Here is a 7348-nt window from a genome sequence, read left to right as displayed (position 1 = left end):
TAGACAAGAAACAAGGGCATGAAGAGTGGTTTCGGCATCCATACTGCAAATAGGACAGGCCGAAGTAACGTTCACTTTTTTGACAACAGTTGAGACATTGTAGGAAGGCAACCTTTAGCCGCACGCCACACCAGATTTTTCATTTTCGGAGGAGTTTTAAGTTGCCATAACTTTTTCCAAAACTTGTCTTCAGCCGAGACATCAAGAGTGAAGTCACCACTAAGTTGATGAAGTAACTTGTAAGCGCTCCTAACTGTGTAAATCCCAGAAGAGTCTTTCAACCAAGTAAGAACATCCTCACCAGGCCGAGATTGAAAGGGAATACTCTGTACTAGTTGGACGTCACGATGCACCAACAAGTCCTCTAAGATATCAATTTCCCGCCCAGAACCGTCCATAGAGAGCAAGTTACAAACTTTAGCATTATTGAGACTAGGATGGTTAGAAATAATCAGAGGGTTTTCTTCATCAGGCAGCCACGGTTCCCCCAAAACAGAAATATTTTTTCCATTACCAATAACCCATCTCGAGCCTTGTTTCACTAGTGACTGAGCTTCCAAAATACTACGCCAAACGAAGCTTGGATTCGGACCAAGAGTAGCCGTGAGAAATGAACCATGGGGAAAATATCTGGCTATAAACACACGGGAAACAAGAGAATCCTGATTTGCCATAAGCCGCCACCCTTGTTTGCCCAAAAGAGAAAGATTAAAATCCCGAAGGTTGCGAAAACCCATACCACCCTTACTTTTGTGACCACAAAGGCGCTTCCAGGACATCCAATGGATACTTGAAGGAAAATTACTAGAGGACTGCCACCAATACTTTGCCATCATGCTTTCTATGTCTCTAATGATCTCAAGGGGAAGTAAAAAGACACTCATGGCATAGCTAGGAAGGGCTTGAGCCACTGTTTTAATAAGAATCTCCTTACCTGCTCTGGAAAGAAATTTAGTGCCACAAGCTTGGAGTCGTTTCCTTAACTTTTCCTTTAAGTAACCCAAAGCTGCTATTTTATTTCTCCCCATAGAACTCCTTTAATATTTTCTTATGAATGACAATTTTTCTTATGATAAGTACACCTTAAATTTTTTTTTTTTTTTAAAAAAAAAGAATAAGTTTAAAATAATTTTTAATAAATACTCTTACTCTTTTTTTAAAAAAAAAAAAATCTCACATTAATTGATATTATTTTCAGTACTTATTTTAATTTTGTTTACATAATTTTTTAGATCATGTATAACTTTTTTTTTATTTTTTTATAATAAAATTTTATATAATTTTTTGTTATAATATTTAAAATATAATTTATTTTTGTTTGATCGATATATTTTTCAAGAATATGAGTTGGAAGAAAAAAATTAAAAAAAAAAACTAATATAATTAAAGATATATATTTTATGTAAAATAAAAATTATTAAAATAGGGTACACTTATGAGTTTTTGAGGTGCAAATAAATTTTTTTTAATATATTTAATGCATAATTACTTTGTTGATGCTAAAAAATGGTCAACTCTGTATCGTCTGATAAGCGATAGCGGCAAATAGAAGAAGTAAGAACTAAAGAGGGAACACCACAATTTATAATAGTTCACTTCTCATATCGCGATGGTAATGAAGCTACGTTTACTTAGAGCTTTTATTATCACAAAAAGCTAATTGCTCTGCAAGAGAATTTCAAGAAAAAATTACCAATTAGTCTAGCTTCACTTCACAATTTTTAGAGAGAGAAAGTGTAAAGAGAGAGAAGCTATGACCTTGTAGAGAGAATAGAAAATGTGAATAATGAGCTAAGGGAGCTCTCCTTTTATAGGAATGGGGTCCAATTAAATTAAAATAAAATAATAGAAAAAATCGCACAAAATTTGCTAGAAAATCCAACACTATCTTGTGAGTTAATTTTGAGGCCCAAATTATCAAAATTTCAGTGGAAGTGTGAGACAAACTTGGATCCATCTTGAAAATAACTTTAATTGGCCACTTGAATCGCGTTATTTGGATAAAAACTTAAGAGAGTTATAGCTATTTTACTGAGCCGTGTGCATTATTAAAAGTGACTGTGAGATTAGGCTCACTTTTGGGCGCCCAAGTTGACATAAACGTCAACTTGGGCACCCATAACTTGATTTCTTGGGCTTTAGGCATATTTTGAGATGACTGAATGATGCGATATTCTTATTTCATTCTTTGACCTTGGGGAAGTTTTCCTGACAATTTTACTTGATATGCACGGGTGATGCCCATGAATCACTAGTGACAACTAGGTGACACCTGGATGATCACTAGTGCACATGGGTGTCGACGGACTTGCGCGTGACACATGTACATGAGATATTGACTTGCAAAGCATTCAAATCATATTTTGGGGACAAAATAAGACCAATTTTTGGAGTGAAACTGTTGTTTAAAGGAAAGAACACCAAGCCCTAGGCCAATGTCAACTTGGGCGCCCGGTGTGCTTACACACTAGCGCCCGGTGATTCCTAGGGGCTAACTCACTACAATGATATTTTCTCCTAATTCCAACTCTCATAATTTTTTTGGAGCAAAACAAGATGGAATCGCAATCGGATCGACGGAACCACCGGAAGTGAGGCTATGTCAACCTGGGCGCCTAGTGGCTGGGGTGTTATCACCCTAGGCACACAACTTTTCATTTGGGACCTAGATGGCATCTGTTGCTTCTCGAAACCACTTGTATCTTCCTCGTGAACAAAAATAAGCGAAATGCCCAATAAAAAACTTCTCTAAAAAGAAGTCTCGGAGTGCCTTAGGTTGAGATACACCAACTTTGGCGCCCATAGTGGCCTCAAGGCATGCACTGGGGCCCAGGTGGGGCAACATCTCTAAAATTGATCTCATTGATGTTCAATCTTATTTTTGGTGAAAAAGTGCTCCACAAATTTCAGTTTCGTCAAATTTGCACGAGCATTATCCAATGAAACAAAATCGATGCCCAAGTTGGAATGTCAACCTGGATGCCCAAAGTTGTGGACGAGCTCCTTCGAGATGTCGTTGATGAAATATCATGTCAACTTGGTGCCCATTAGGGCTTCTTGGTGCACGAGTGCCATTTCTCGTAGACTTATCTCCAAAGTTTAAAACTTGGATGGGGCATGTCTTTCATGTATCTTAGGACAATGGTTAAGCAGATTACCCCTAGGAAGTTGCTAAGAACCAAAATTGATGTGAGACGGTGCACAGGATGTCAACCTGAGCACCTAACACTGATGTTATTCCAAGGTTGAGCTCTAAGATGTCCACATGACATCCTCAACTTTATGGTTCATTGTTTTAGGGTCATGGCAACCTTTGTGTTGAAGGAGAGCAGTCAGAAATGACTTTCCTGGATCTTGATGCTTACCTAGGTGCCCTAAGTTTGTAGGTAATAACACTGCCCTATCTTGGGATGCGGGCCCCAGATATTGTTTCCTTCGTTCCACGTGTAAAAAATAGTATCCACTTCATCTAGCCAAATTTTTGGGTAAACATTTGTCCGCCAAATTAGTATTTCGTTCTAGTACAATGCTAACTGTAACGTCCCCGCTTCAAGCCTCCACTGAGCCCTTACACCCACGGAATTATGGCTGTTATACCAAGTACGTCACTCTGGTTGCTTCCTGGAATGATGATTGACGTTAGAAAACAACACAAGTATTTCTAGCATGCTTTGTCCTCACTCACACACTTCCCGGGAAAACTTCCCAGGAGGTCACACATCCTGAAATTACCTCAGGTCAAGCATGCTTAACTATGGAGTTATTTCGTGATGGGCTAATGAGAAATAAGATGTACCTTGTTGATATAGGTAGTACCAATCAATCTATTTAAGCCCTCTTCAATTGTGTAGTCCCATACCTACACAGTCTCAGAATCATCACACTTAACCTTTCCGAGGAGATGTGGGATTTCACAGCTTACCCGGGTATTTCCCCTTACAGATCACGGGACTACTGATTATCACAATCACCCCCTTACGGGGTATGACTTCCTCGTCGACCACACTTCCAGTTGGGTCAAGACTCTAATACCATTTGTAACATCCCTTATACACGAGTACGTCACTCTAGTTGCTTCCTGGAATGACGACTGACCCTAGAAGATAACATGTGCATTTCCAGCATGCTTTGTCCTCACTTGCACCCTTCCTGGAAAAACAATTTTCCTAGGAGGTCACCCATCCTAAAATTACCCCAAGTCAAGCACACTTAACTGTGGAGTTCTTTCGTGATGGGCTACCAAAAAATAAGATGCACCTTGTTAATATAGGTAGTACCAATCAATCCATTTATGCCCTCTTCAACTGTGTAGTCCATTACCTACGCAGTCTCAAAATCATCACACTTGACCTTCCCTAAGCGATGTTGGATTGCACAGCTTACTTGGTATTTCTCCTTATGGATCACGAGACTACTAACTGTCACACTAACTTTCAAGCATGACTATCGGGATTGCCGACATGGTGCCAGCTCGATACATATTACGTATCGAATAGGCCAAAATGACTCTCCTCTCCTCTTGAGAGGCTCGTTGAGTCTCAACGCTAGTCCATTGCTCCTGGAACCAACGTTGAAACTCCTCCCGATGCTTTTCCAGTGACTCTTGCAAATGTTGTTGCAAGTTAGAAACAACCTCCTGCAGTTGCTCAACCTCGGGGTTGAGCTTGTTAGCATCTTCTAGGCTCAAATGTTGTTGCAAGTTAGCAACAATTTCCTCTGATTTCTCAACCAAGGGGTTGAGCTCGTCAGCCTCTCCTAGGCTTGACTACTGTTACAAGTTAGCTATAGCCTCTTCCAATTTCTCGACCTCAGGGTCAAGCTCCAACTCCCTGCCATGCTCCGCGTGTTCCTTTTTGAGGCTCACAGGCTCCTCGTTGAGGTTCATACGCGGCTCACGTGGTGGCACAGTACCATTAGTGTCGTTGCCAGCTCATGTCGGCATAATGCTTGGGGTCTCGAGCCAGGTGCTCCTAACCTACTGTCTGAAGTCCCGCCAACTGAAGCATCACAACCAACACTGGTGGACCTAGTTGTCACCACTTTTCCAGAAGCTCTTATGTTCTCGTACTTATGAATTCCTTTCAAAATGAAGCATATACTCGAACACTAAAAACCTAAAGGCAACCAAGGGACTCGAGTGGTACTTTCAATAAAAGAGCCAAAGTATTGACACTAAAAAATGGTCAACTCCGTATCGTCTGATAAGCGATAACGGCAAATAGAAAAAATAAGAACTAAAGAGAAAACACCATAATTTATAGTAGTTCACTCCCCATATTGGAATGGTTATGGAACTGCGTCTACTTATAGCTTTTATTATCGCAAAAGTTAATTGTCTTACAAGAGAACTCACAAAAAAATGATTAGGCTAACTTCCCTTCACAATTACTAGAGAGATAAAGTGTGGAGATAGAGAAGCTCTAACCTTGTAGAGAGAATGGAAAGTGTGAGTAATGAGCCAAAGGAGTTGTCTTTAGGTCCAATTAATTACAATAGAATAATAGAAAAATTTGCACAAAATTAGCTGAGAAATCCAACACTATCTCGTGAGTTAATTTTGATACCTAAATCATCAGAATTGCGGCAGGGGTGTGAGACACTTGGATCCATCTTGGAAAAAGCTTTAATTGTCCACTTGAATCGCGTTATTTGGATAAAATTGAGAGATTTTTATGGTCATTTTACTGAGCAATGTGCACTGATGAAAAGTGACTGAGAGATCAGGCTGACTTTTGGGCAACCAGGTTCACATAAACGTCAACTTGGGCGCCTAGAACTTGGTTTCTTGGACTTTAGTCATATTTTGAGATGCTTGAATGATGTGATAGCTATCCTCAGTTCATTCTTTGACCTTGGGGAAGTTCTCTTAGCAATTTTACTTGATATGCACAAGTGATGCCCGGTGAATCACTAGTGACAACTAAGTGACACCTGGGTACTGCTAGTGCACATGGATGTCGGTAGACTTGCGCATGACACATGCACATATGATATTGAGTTGCGAAAACATCCATAAATTATTTTGGGGACAAAATAAGACCAATTTCTGGAGCAAAACTGCTATTTGAAGGACATAACACCGAGCCTCAGGCCAATGTCAACCTGAGCGCCAATGTGCGCCATCGTGCTTGCACACTGCCGCCTGGTGATGCTTGGGCCCTAACTCACTACTCGAACAATATTTTCTCTTGATTTCAAATCTCATATTTTCTTTTTGGAGCAAACTAAGAAGAATGCCCGAGACGGAATAACAATCGGATGGATGGAACCACCAGAAGTGAGGCCACGTCAACCTGGGCACCTAGTGACTGGGGTGTTGTCACCCTGGGCGCTCGTCTTTTCATCTGGGGCTCAGATGGCTTCATTTGCTTCCCAAAAGCACATCTTTCTTCCTCGTGGACAAAAATAAGAGTTCCAGAGTGCCTTAAGTTGAGATACATCAACCTGGGCACCCATAGTGGCCTCGGGGCATGAGCTGGGCACTCAAGTGGGGGCAACATCTCTCAAATTAATCTCGTTGATGTCCAATCTTCTTTTTGGTGAAAAATGCTCCACGAATTTCAATTTTGTCAAATTTGCACGGGCATTTCTTGGTGAAATAAAATTGGTGCCCAAGTTGGAATGTCAACCTGGGCGCCAATAGTTGTGGATGGGCTCCTTCGAGATGTCGTTGATGAAATATCATATCCTAGAATTGTTCTTTGATAGATTTGAGGAATCATGGTCCAAGGATGTCCCTAAAAACCTAAACCCGAGCCATGGTGCGCCCATATTGACTAGACGTCTACCTAGTTGCCCATTAGGGCTTCTTGGTGCCCGAGTGGCGTTTCTCATAAACTTATCTCGAAAGTCTGAAACTTGGCTAGGGCATGTCTCTCATGTATCTTAAGAAAATGGCTAAGCAAATTGCCCCTAGGAAGTTGTTGGCAACCGAAACTGATGCGAGATGGCGCACAGGATGTCAACATGGGCGCCCTGCACTGATGCTGGTCCCAAGTTAAGCCCTGGGATGTCCATGTTGACATCCTCAACTTTATAGTTCATTGTTTTAGGGTCATGGTAACCTTTTTGTTAAAGGATAGCATTCAAAAACGACTTCGATGGATCTTGGTACTTACTTAAGTGCCTCTAGTGTGCAGGTAACACTACACTATCCTAAGATGTGGGACCCCCAATATTATTTCTTTCGTGTCACGTGTCAAAAATAGTGTCCACGCCATCAAACCAAAATTTTGGATAAACACTTATTTACCCTTCAAATTCATTTAAAAAAATAAATATGAAATTATCGAATAGTAATTTTACTTTTACCACTATTTTCTTTCTTCCCTACTTACCAAACAATAGA

The sequence above is a fragment of the Cannabis sativa genome, chromosome 9 (assembly GCF_029168945.1).
Source record: "Cannabis sativa cultivar Pink pepper isolate KNU-18-1 chromosome 9, ASM2916894v1, whole genome shotgun sequence".
NCBI lineage: Eukaryota > Viridiplantae > Streptophyta > Magnoliopsida > Rosales > Cannabaceae > Cannabis > Cannabis sativa.
This window is presented reverse-complemented; position numbering follows the sequence as displayed.